The 10,619-nt window shown below is 39.6% G+C and overlaps 1 pseudogene; it reads right to left on the reverse strand.

The window, feature by feature from the left end:
* Positions 1-8,225: 8,225 nt before the first annotated feature.
* On the reverse strand, positions 8,226-8,434 carry LOC146776040 (stress-associated endoplasmic reticulum protein 2 pseudogene; annotated as a pseudogene).
* Positions 8,435-10,619: the final 2,185 nt, after the last annotated feature.

The raw sequence follows: 10,619 nt of genomic DNA on the forward strand, positions 1-10,619 counted from the left end.
ATATAGACAGGTCTGAGGTCTTACCCCTTAACAAATATTGCCTTCATCACATGTTTCAAGGCTCTGGATTCGAATGGAACTCTGGTAATATTAAATGCCTAGGTATTCTCTACGCTAATATTATTAGAGAAACCATTAAGCTTAATCAGAAAGATATTGTTAAAAAGCTCTCTTCCCTTATAGACAATTGGTCTCCCCTTTTCTTATCCTGGTGGGGGAGGTTAGCCACTATCAAAATGATGCTTCTTCCCATTGTACAATTTTATCTTTCGATGCTTCCAATTTCCCTTCCACTTTATTTCTTTAAAACAATAAATCGTATCTTCACCTTATTCTTATGGAATAAACTCAAAGCTAGGATCTCTATTTCTCGTCTTCAAAAACCCAAAGATTCAGGTGGAGTTAATTTTCCCAACCTCACTCGTTTTCATTCCGCCTTTACCCTAAAACAAATTTGGCCCTTTCTATCTGATTCATCTGATCCTCCTCTAACAGGCTGGAGCTCCATAGAACTTGTGCAACTTTCACCTTTTTCCTTCAAGTCGGCTACTCGTTTTTCTCAGCCTCCGCAGCGTTTTCTTACCCCTATCCATAAACATTCCAAAGCACTTGCTCTCTCAATATTTCGCTCCTCCCTTTCGCAGTCAGAGTTTCTTTCCTCTACTCCAATTTGGTATAACAAATCCTTAAAGATAAATAACAGAGCACTTTTTTGGAAGGAATGGATTGATAAAGATATTATTACCTTTGATCATTTACTTGCTAATAACTCCTTAAGAGATTTTTCTGACATTCGCGCCTCCTTTCACCTTTCACCTTTCCACCGCACACTCTTCTCAATATCCCTTGCTTAAAAACTCCTTAGCCTCTGTTATCTCTCAAATTGCTTCTCTGCCTACTATCGACATCACCCCTCCCCCACCACAACCAGATTTCTCTAGTCCTCTCAGAGCTGCGGCTATCTATGAATGTAAAAATTTGATACTTGTATAGCGCACTACTCACCCACAAGGGTCTCAAGGCGCTTGTACGAATACCGCTGTGGAACCCCTTCTGGCTTTCCCTGTGAGGCATCCACTCCTGGGCACCCCCAAGGTGGAGGCCAGGCATCCTTAGCGTTGTGGGGGCCGTTGTGGAGATTAAGCAAGCTATTGCCCAGAGTTGCAGAGTGGGACTCCATGATTAGAATAGGCACCGAGACGAGAATTATCAGGTCCGTGGAAATTTTGAGCCCAAGACCCGCCGAGGCGGGGAATTGAACCCTGGTCCCGCGCTAGACCTCTGCATCAGGGTCTGCCGCTCTAATCATTGAGCCACACTTCTCCACTAAATTGCTTTCTTGCTCCTCTGCTGAAAGACCCAAATCTCAACTTGAACTCTCCTGGGAAAGGGATCTAGCTCAGGAATTTCCCCTTCAGGTTTGGAATTCCTTATGGTCTAAGATACACACTGTTTCTCACTCTGCTATTACTACACAGACTTTGTATTTTTTTTACAATAGACTTTTTTTACCCCGTCCGACTTACATCATTTTAAACTGTTAGATTCCAAAAAATGCTGGTCTTGTTCTCATACCAATAGCGATTTTTTTCACATGTTCTTTCACTGCCCGTTAGTTAAATCCTTTTGGTCTCGTATTTGGTTAAAATTAAATGAAATATTAGCTACTGACCACTCCTTTGAGATTGTCCATATCTTTTTGGGTGGTGCTTCACCTATATGGAATGTTCACTGTAATGCATGCAAATTTATAGATTTATATATAGCTATTTCTTTACAGATAATTACCACCAATTGGAAAGATACTTCAAAGATTTCATATAACGCCTGTTGATATTTATTGTGTCACCATCATAGGCTTGATCGTGCTTTTGCTACTACTGTACCCCTTTTGATCAAAAAAGATTTGTTATGGTTGCCTTTAACCAATTTTCTCTCTTGAATTGTCCCCTGATTATCTTGTTTTTGTACCCTTTTTCGATTATAGCTGTTATTTAGTTTTTCTTACATATATATTTACTAGCTTATGTTAACTATATGATAATTTTCTTTTATATATTGAATGCTTTTTTCACCCTTCCCCCCATTTCCGCCCTTACCCTCTCTTTCCTTGTCTTCTTTTTGCCTTCCCTTGCATATTAAATATAATATCTTCAAAAAAAAAATAGTTTTTTCCCTAAATATATCCTCTATTTCCTCTTTGGCATTCTTTAAATCTCGTAAGAATTCAATTGTTTTTATTGTTTTATCTTGCTGCCTAATGATTTTCTTTTGTATCGATGTTTTACTTGGTGTATTATATTCAATAAAGCTTTCTAAACTTTAAAAAAAATGAGGGGAAGACAATGAAGATATTCACTAACATTGTGAAACTCTTTTTAATGGTCTATGGCCTGCCTTCATATGTTGACAGGATATGTGTCATTGGCTGATATTGTAATGAATTTCGCCGATCAATGGGTACGATGGAGTCCTGGCCATTCACTTTCTGCCCCCTTGCAGCAGCATGTCTGCTGAATGTGGTGAAAGTATTCTTAGAATATGTGTTCTCGGTTATTTATAGCCAAAGTTAACATTATGAATTATAATATTAAAAGTATGTTAAAAACTATCGAATATAATTTTACAATATTTTTTTTTTATTTTCCTATTTTTCCCTACATGGTTTTAGTTTCATTCCGTGACTTCATTCCTTTCTGCATTTTTTTCTTTCAGTACCAGTGATTACCAATGTGTTGTGTTTGCTTTACTTCAAGTCTTGGCAGGAGTAGCTATGAGCCTGTTTTGGGAGTAGAACTATTGAATAGATGCAGGTGCACCTTTTCTGACTAGCAATTATCATACTTGTTTATGTGTGGTTTAGTAGTTGCATGTGCCCCCGCCCCCCTGGACCAATCCTTATTCTTACCTTAACTCCACCCATTGAGGTGTAGATGTTCCCCATTTTCCTACCATTCCGCCTTGCCCCTCCCACATTCAAACATAATAGGGAGACCTCAGCACATGGAATTCTCTGCACTTGTGATTGAGATCTCCATGCATAAGAGGTAGGGGAGTCATAGGAGGAAATCTGCAGCTAGAGGTCAGCGAAGGGCATTTGTGTGCACTTCAAGTAGTTCTACAGGAGTACTGCTTTACGTGCTCAAAAAGGGTTTTGCAAACAGCCGTTTATATGTGTGAGTACTGGCAGCCGAAGTTAATGTTTTTTTTTTTAATATAATAATTGAACTATAAATATATTTAATACAATTTAAAATATTTTTTAGTCCTATTGCAATTCAGATTCTGGCAGGAAAAGGAGTATCTGCCCGAATTAGCGAGGAAATACCTAGCGAAATTTGAATTAGGATAACTGCTTGTAAAAATGCAAAGGAACAAATATACGTGCAAACCTTTGCTTCCCCGTCATGCCTCATCTTGAGTAGAACTCCTCACAGCGATAAGTAATACCTCACCTAGTATACATTTGTAATATCGGTATTTGTACCTGCTTTGGAAATTCTGAACTAAAATCAGTGAAAGGTTATAAGCTCAAAACATGGAGAAAGCGTATTTAAAAATAAAAGTCAGTAAAGACTATGTATTGGATGAAAAAAAAACTGGTATCAGAGTTTTTTAGCAACCAGGAAATGAAATGCATTTCATGTGTAGCTATGAAAGTTACTTTTCACTAGGCAGAAGCAAGGTATTTTGATTTCTGATTTCAAAAACGTCACGTCACTGATGGACAACAAATAACCCATCTGTGGAACACACGCCATTGGGTAATATGTTTGTAGCTATCATGGCTCATTTCTTTTCAAGGCCTACTTTAAATGAAGCCGACGTCACCACCCCAGCCTGCAGTTCCGGAAGTGGCCGCCTGCAGTGCAGCGCCTGCAGCACGCGGACTTGGCTTGCAGGGATTAAACACCTGTCGAACACGTAAGCGCTGCCTCGCAGCAAAGAAGGTAAATTCTGTATAATTTGTCTTTGTAACCCTGAGAAGCTGACACCATACAAAAAAAACTAATGCTCTCGGTGACTGAACACATATAAAATTGCGCTTGCCTTTGTGTAAACCACTAATTATTGAGTCTGAACGAAATTTCTCTATTATTTTCCCTGCAGGGAAGTCACAGGGTGGTATGCGCCGCTAAAATTTGTCAGAGACAAAGAGCAGGCTGCTCCTACTGCATCATCGGTGACTGGTAGCTTTGAGAGACGGCTTCTGGGTTTGCACAGTTTTGGAGAAAAAAAAAACGCACCACGTCTGAGAAAATGGATAACCGGCATGATAAGGGGTGAGCGTTCCAGCACCATATGCGAGTTCCGTAATACGGCTAATGTTCTATTCTGTCATATTAGCATTCAATTCAGTATCCCAACGCGATTCATCAGTTGTAAATCACTAACACAGACTACAATAAATCACGACGATTTATGGCATTATCCAATGAAATAAAGGTAGGATCTGGGGTTATTCGTAATTACAATACTGCAGAAATTAAAAGTCAATTATTTTAATTTGCAAACCATTGCGACATGTATGGCCTAGCGTGTGGCATGTTGCTCTACGTTAAGTCTGGTACCTTAGGCTCTGTGCACTGAGCGCTTGGTGCAGGCACTTGGCTGCTTCAGAGCAATTTCATTGCACACAGGTGAGCTCACAATTTAATTATAAAACATTATAAAAGAGGCAACTTCATGACAGGAGAAAAAGCGTGTAGTAATAAATGGGTAGGATTTGGGAGATTTAAAAATTTTGGGGGGGGTAAATAGAGCTGAAAAAGGAGCGGCATCCTGCGTAATCAAGTCAACATTTAGGAAAACTCCCAGTAGGAAATAGATAGGGAAACAAATTGAGAATTTTGGCAACATAATACAACATAGTTATCAAGAGAAAGTTCATATTTCCGTTGCTGTTTTTTGCTTTAACACTGCACAAAGGAGGCCAGTAATGCTCCCATCCCTGTTCTGTGCAGCAGCGTTTGAATGGTAGAGCAATAGAGGGGTATTTTAAGGTCAAATCAACTACCTGTATGACCTATGCTGATCATAGATGCCTGGCACTAGGAGACAAAAATAGCAGCGCTCTGTCCATGAAAGGGAATCAAGGCTATCCAGACAAGGTTATTCCTCAAAATTCCCCTGGCTTAATTGTCTCACTATCTGAAATGGTTAGCAAGGAGAGGGCCACCCTTGCAAGGCAGCGTGGTAAGGGGCGTGTTGACTCTTGTGCATCCCTTGAGACCATCACACGGATCAATATGGCTACTGCCCAAGAGAAGGCTGGACTTGAGGGCGCTAACCATAACACCACAGTTTTAAATTTACCGCCAGACTGTAGCCAGTATGTTTTAATATTAGCAAGCCTACTTCACTAAAGTCTTCGCAAACTGAATACACATTGGTTAAAGAGCAAAAAAGCACCTTACTGACATCGAGGGAGAAGACATTATAACAGCTGGGCGAGTCGGTTGGCTAGGGCACGACCCTAAGGACACTCCAGGTGATTATATGGTTGTAAATTTTAGGACCCGCAGTGTTGTAGGGTGTTTGTTAAATGTTGAATCAGGAGATAGCTTCTCTAAAACCAGTATAGTCACACTACCCTTGGGGTATTTTTAATCAGCCTGCTAACGCGAGGAAATGCTCTGTATCACCTATCTCTCGTAACCAGCCATGCCCTGGGTTGTTGTGCTCAAATAGATACGCTCCCTTGCAGGGTTGCAATGATGTTGATTGACAGGGAAATCACAGAGGCTCATTGGTACTGATGGATTCAAAAGCCTTGGCTCTTAACTGCCTGCCATTCACTGAATTTAGTAGCTATTGAGCAACCAGCTTTTCTCCTATTGACATAGCCTCACCTGTAGACATGGGCAGCATTCCCAGTGAAGTTTCTCCTAGTTTATCTAATGTCTCTGCCCAAAAAAGCCCTATGTCAATTAACCAGAGTCCTTTAAGGATAATGAGTTGATCCGATGGGGTACCAATTCATTTAATAAAAAACACCATTTAATTTCTGGGCCCCTCTATTAGCCCGTGTTGATAATACCCTTCCAGAGTCTACTGTTCCTAGGTCCGAGAGCAGCTCAATAATAATACCAATTTTCGAGGAGGGGGACCGTTCCAAACCACAATGTTAATGGCCCATTTCATTAATAACTTTTCCTGCAAAAATTATTGGGAGGGTCTTATGTAATGGAATCAAAGTTTGGGCCACTGATAATAACATCCTGCACGCCAGCCAGTATAGCTTTTGTGCTGGAATTGGCACAATAGAAGAGTGCCTGAATCTAAACAGAATTATCGTGAAATACAGCGTGGCAAGGGGGGTACCATTTTATCTAGATTTTATGGGCCTGACCATGGCATTTGATTGTGTTAACAGATCTACGCAATGGAAAACCCTATCAGAACTGTACTTAGACGGTGACATTCTCAACATGCTAGTAATACTCCACACTAACACTAATGCTAGGGTGAGGTTTGGTCAAGGAGGCAAAGTTACAGAGAAATTCAGCACTGAGAGAGGTGAAAGGCAAGGTTGCGTGTTCACACCCTTGCTCTTTATCTTATACATCAATAACCTCAATTGTCACCTACCAGAAGTATGCAGGATGTTCCTAAAGTCAACAACACCCTCCTTCCCACTTTACTTTATGTGGATGATGTTGTTTAAATGGCCCGCACCACAAAGGCCTTACACCAATTGGTTCACTCTTTTGTGGCTTTTATGGCTGACCTTGATTTGAAGACCAACCTAATGAAATCATATTATGACCAGTGCTCACTTATTTCCTGGATTAATGTTGGCTCCAATAGTCTGTTAAACACCACTAACTTTCCATATTTGGGTATTACTATCAGTGTAATGGGAACCTGGGCTCCCCATATTTCCCGAAATAGGTTAAAGATCACTCGAGCGATGGGATCACTGTTGATTATCCCTAGTCATGTGGAGGGGAAGGTCCCTGACCCCTAGTGTGCAAATATATAGTGTACAATGTTTACCAATAGCATCATATGGGGTAGGAATTTGGGGTATCTCATATTGCTCTGTGCTGCAAAGAGAGGAAAATAGATTTTTTAGGAAAATACTGGCGGACTCTTCTCAAACGCCCATTAAATCTGTCATAAAGTGCTAGAATTGCCATACCTGAGTGATTTTATTTGTACGAGACCCGTTAGGTTGTGGTTATCTATCTGGAAGTTGGAGGAATTATCACTTGCAATAGATATGATAGTTGATTCCCTGGCCTTTGATAAGGGGCTATCAATACCTTGGCTCGCCCATGTTAAAGAACAATGGAAGGAATTGGGATCAGCTACACCTTTCTTGACCCCACTTTGTGCTCCACTTTGGATAAAAAGGGGGTGGGATCCTTACTGATGGCCAAATTAGAACCCAGGATTACAGCAGAATCACTGAAGCCACCAGTTGCAATTTATATGAATCTCAACACTGAAGCTCAGCTCTCGACTAGTTACATATGGATGTCCAGAAGTAATTGGGAGCACTCTTTACTCTTTCATTTTAGGACTGACACAAAAAAGGTTTTATTATGTTTTCCAGCAGGGTTCCAACACAATCTTTAATTAGGAACATGCCTGTGCAATGGTTCCTTAAAACAACCAATGATGCTTTTTTCTTTATTATTTTATGGTTTTTATAAACTTTTTACCCAAACGTTTTTAGTGCACTGGTTGAAAGCAAGACATTTTAGACATTGTTTTAGAGCCTATATTTATTTAAAAAAACTAGAGGAAGAAAACACACATATGTGTGTGGGGCTTTTTTTTTTCGGGCATCCATCCGATTGCAGGAGTCAATACTTTTCTAAGATAATATGGTCACATCACTTAAGTCCACTTTGCGGACTGGAGTCTTAACAAATTGTTGCTCATGCCTCCTTCTGACCTGCTAATTGACTTTGTAATAAGAGGTTCATCTTTTTATATGAAATTAAACTATTGTTTGTTTTACTTGTATCATATTGTTCTTATTTTTGTGTACTTTTATGGTCGCACGAAGCCAAATACAGATGAAATTACGATGATGATGTTGAAATGAAGAGCATGGTTCCAAGCCATGGTAGAAGAGAACAGTTCTTGGCTGCATTGAGGTTTCTTTCCTCGATTATTAATTCAGAGACTTTGGGAAGGGTATCCTCGAAAAGGACCAGGATAAATCCCAGGATTCCTGTTGTCATGTGCCAGTAGATGGGAAAGAAGAGTAATCAGAAAGGGACAAGGGGACCTCCCATTTGTATTTACTGGAACAGCTGAAATATTGCTGAGCCACAAAACAGAAATAGAAACAGGGTCACCAGCCAGGGCGTTTTTCCTAGGAAAGAGGTTTTGCCTGTAGTCTGGCTCCAGATCCCCTCTGAGTGATGCTCTTGCTATGCTTCTTGTTTACCACTTTTAAGCACTGCATCCCAGACATGGTGGTATTCTGTCTTCTTCCATGTCCTGCTCTGCCCTCCTGCTGCTCTTGGACACTGATGTGATAAATAGTGCATTGGAGAGAGAAGCAATCAGTAGCGAACAAAACATTTACAGCTCAAGTGCTGTGCCAAATTCTGTGTGGCCTGTCAGCTCTTATGTAGTCTATGCAAAGGTGTGCAGCAGAGATATAACACATGCCCTTGCAGTGCAGGGGGGGGGCAAGCTCCCAGGAGGTCTCCCAACACTTCAAGGAGCGCACATTCAGCAAAAGGTCAGTGAATAACTGTGAGATATGGGAAACTCGGGGGTCACTCACCACATTCTGCAGTGGGGCACCATCATTTTGCATTACGCCACTGGGGTTCAATGGGGTGGGAAGAGTGCAAAGTCCATTTGTTTCCAAAGGAAGCAAGATCAAATCAAAAAGGGTGACTCAACTCTGCATGAAATCGGCAAGTGAAACCAAGTGCGAACAACGGACTGTGCCTTTTTTTGATTTGTGCAATGCAGCTCTGCTGATTTTCATGCAGTGCTGGAAACCTTGAATGTTGCTTGATCTTGGCCAGAACTCAAGTTTGTCAATGCAGTAGTACCATTAGTGCATGGTGGTGCCCCCGATTATGGATTCTCTAATAAAAATGGAAAATAAATTGTGGTAACAACATTAAGGACACCTTTTTTGCATTTATTAACCTTTGACCTCAACCACGTTTTAGGTTGTGGAACCTATTCATGATAATCATTGTGCAAAATTAGTAATGCCGCAAATGAGATGTAACCTAAATGCTGCAGAATTCTATCATTACCGGAGAGTTACATAAGGGGCTGATTGTCTTAAAAATTCACAAAAAGGATACAACTGATGAAGCCTTTATGTATGAAGATAGAATCCAAATTGGTGACAGTTTCCAGGTCATGCTTTGCATGATATGAATTTTCAAATTCAACACTAAAGAAAAGAACAACATTCCCCAAGATAAAATGGCTACTTTCCTACTGTTTTTAACAGGGATTCTATCTAACAAGATGAAGAATCTTGCGTGTATCATATAAGATGTCCTTTCTGTACTAATATTAGGTATTGCTATCACCACATTGAGCAAATTGATTTCCAATATTTGAAATGTACAGGTGTAGCTTAAAAAAACAAACTTTAACATCAAATATATTTATGGAAGCCCATCCTACTGCCTTCAAAATGATATGAGAAACTATTTTACCAAACTACTTTTAATTGATGTATTCTAATCTATTCCACATAACTGAAACTTACTTTTTGTGGGTATCTGTACTTTATTTAGGGATGCGTGAAATTTTAGTTTTTTTTGTTCAAAATGTGCATACTTTGCATGAAGTTAAGAATATTATGTGCAATATATTTTAGGTAACTTTGATAACTTTTCTTTAAGAGGTTATATCTTGCACAAAAAAGTAAAGTGAGATGACAGCAGGAGACAGGTGAAAAGAAGAAACATTTATTTTGAGTGGAAAATATCTCTCAGTCAAACATTTTCTACTTGAATCAGGCTCCTGCCAACAAACTTTGGTGTGTTATATGAAAGGGCAACCATTTTACACATTACACATAAAACAGTGTTTAAGAATCACAATAGATTACATTTGACTTAATAAAACAGCATATAGACTTCATACATGAATGAGGCCCTAAGTTGAGTCCCAATGTTTGACAGCACTTGGCCTCTTGATAAGAATTATAAGATATCACCAATATAGTAGATGTTGGTTTTCCATTTTTGCAATTACCTAGTGAGTCAATCCTCAGTTAGTCAGAATATGTACACATAGACTTGTATTGGCTATAGCAAATTCTCTGTATTTCTTTGAATATTATTTTAAGCGATCTCCAATCTATTTAAGTGGCAGATGGCATTCTACCATTTGGCAAGGTCACCCCTTCAAAACCTCCCTGTGAAATTGAAAACCGTAGAAGGCTGTCACCACAATTATACACATTACATCATCATTTGCCCTAGGAAAAGCCAAAAGTCACATTGTTGGAGCCAAGATTTTAGTTTAAAAGATTGCTGTGTCTATTGTTGTTAGAGTAATTAATGATTGAATATCAGACCTTTGACAGAAATATTTAATAAAATAGCAGTCAAAACACATATGTTTGCAATCATCATTGTTCTTCTTGCGGTGCCAGCAGTTGCTAAAAGCCA

The sequence above is a fragment of the Triturus cristatus genome, chromosome 12 (assembly GCF_964204655.1).
Source record: "Triturus cristatus chromosome 12, aTriCri1.1, whole genome shotgun sequence".
Classification (NCBI taxonomy): domain Eukaryota; kingdom Metazoa; phylum Chordata; class Amphibia; order Caudata; family Salamandridae; genus Triturus; species Triturus cristatus.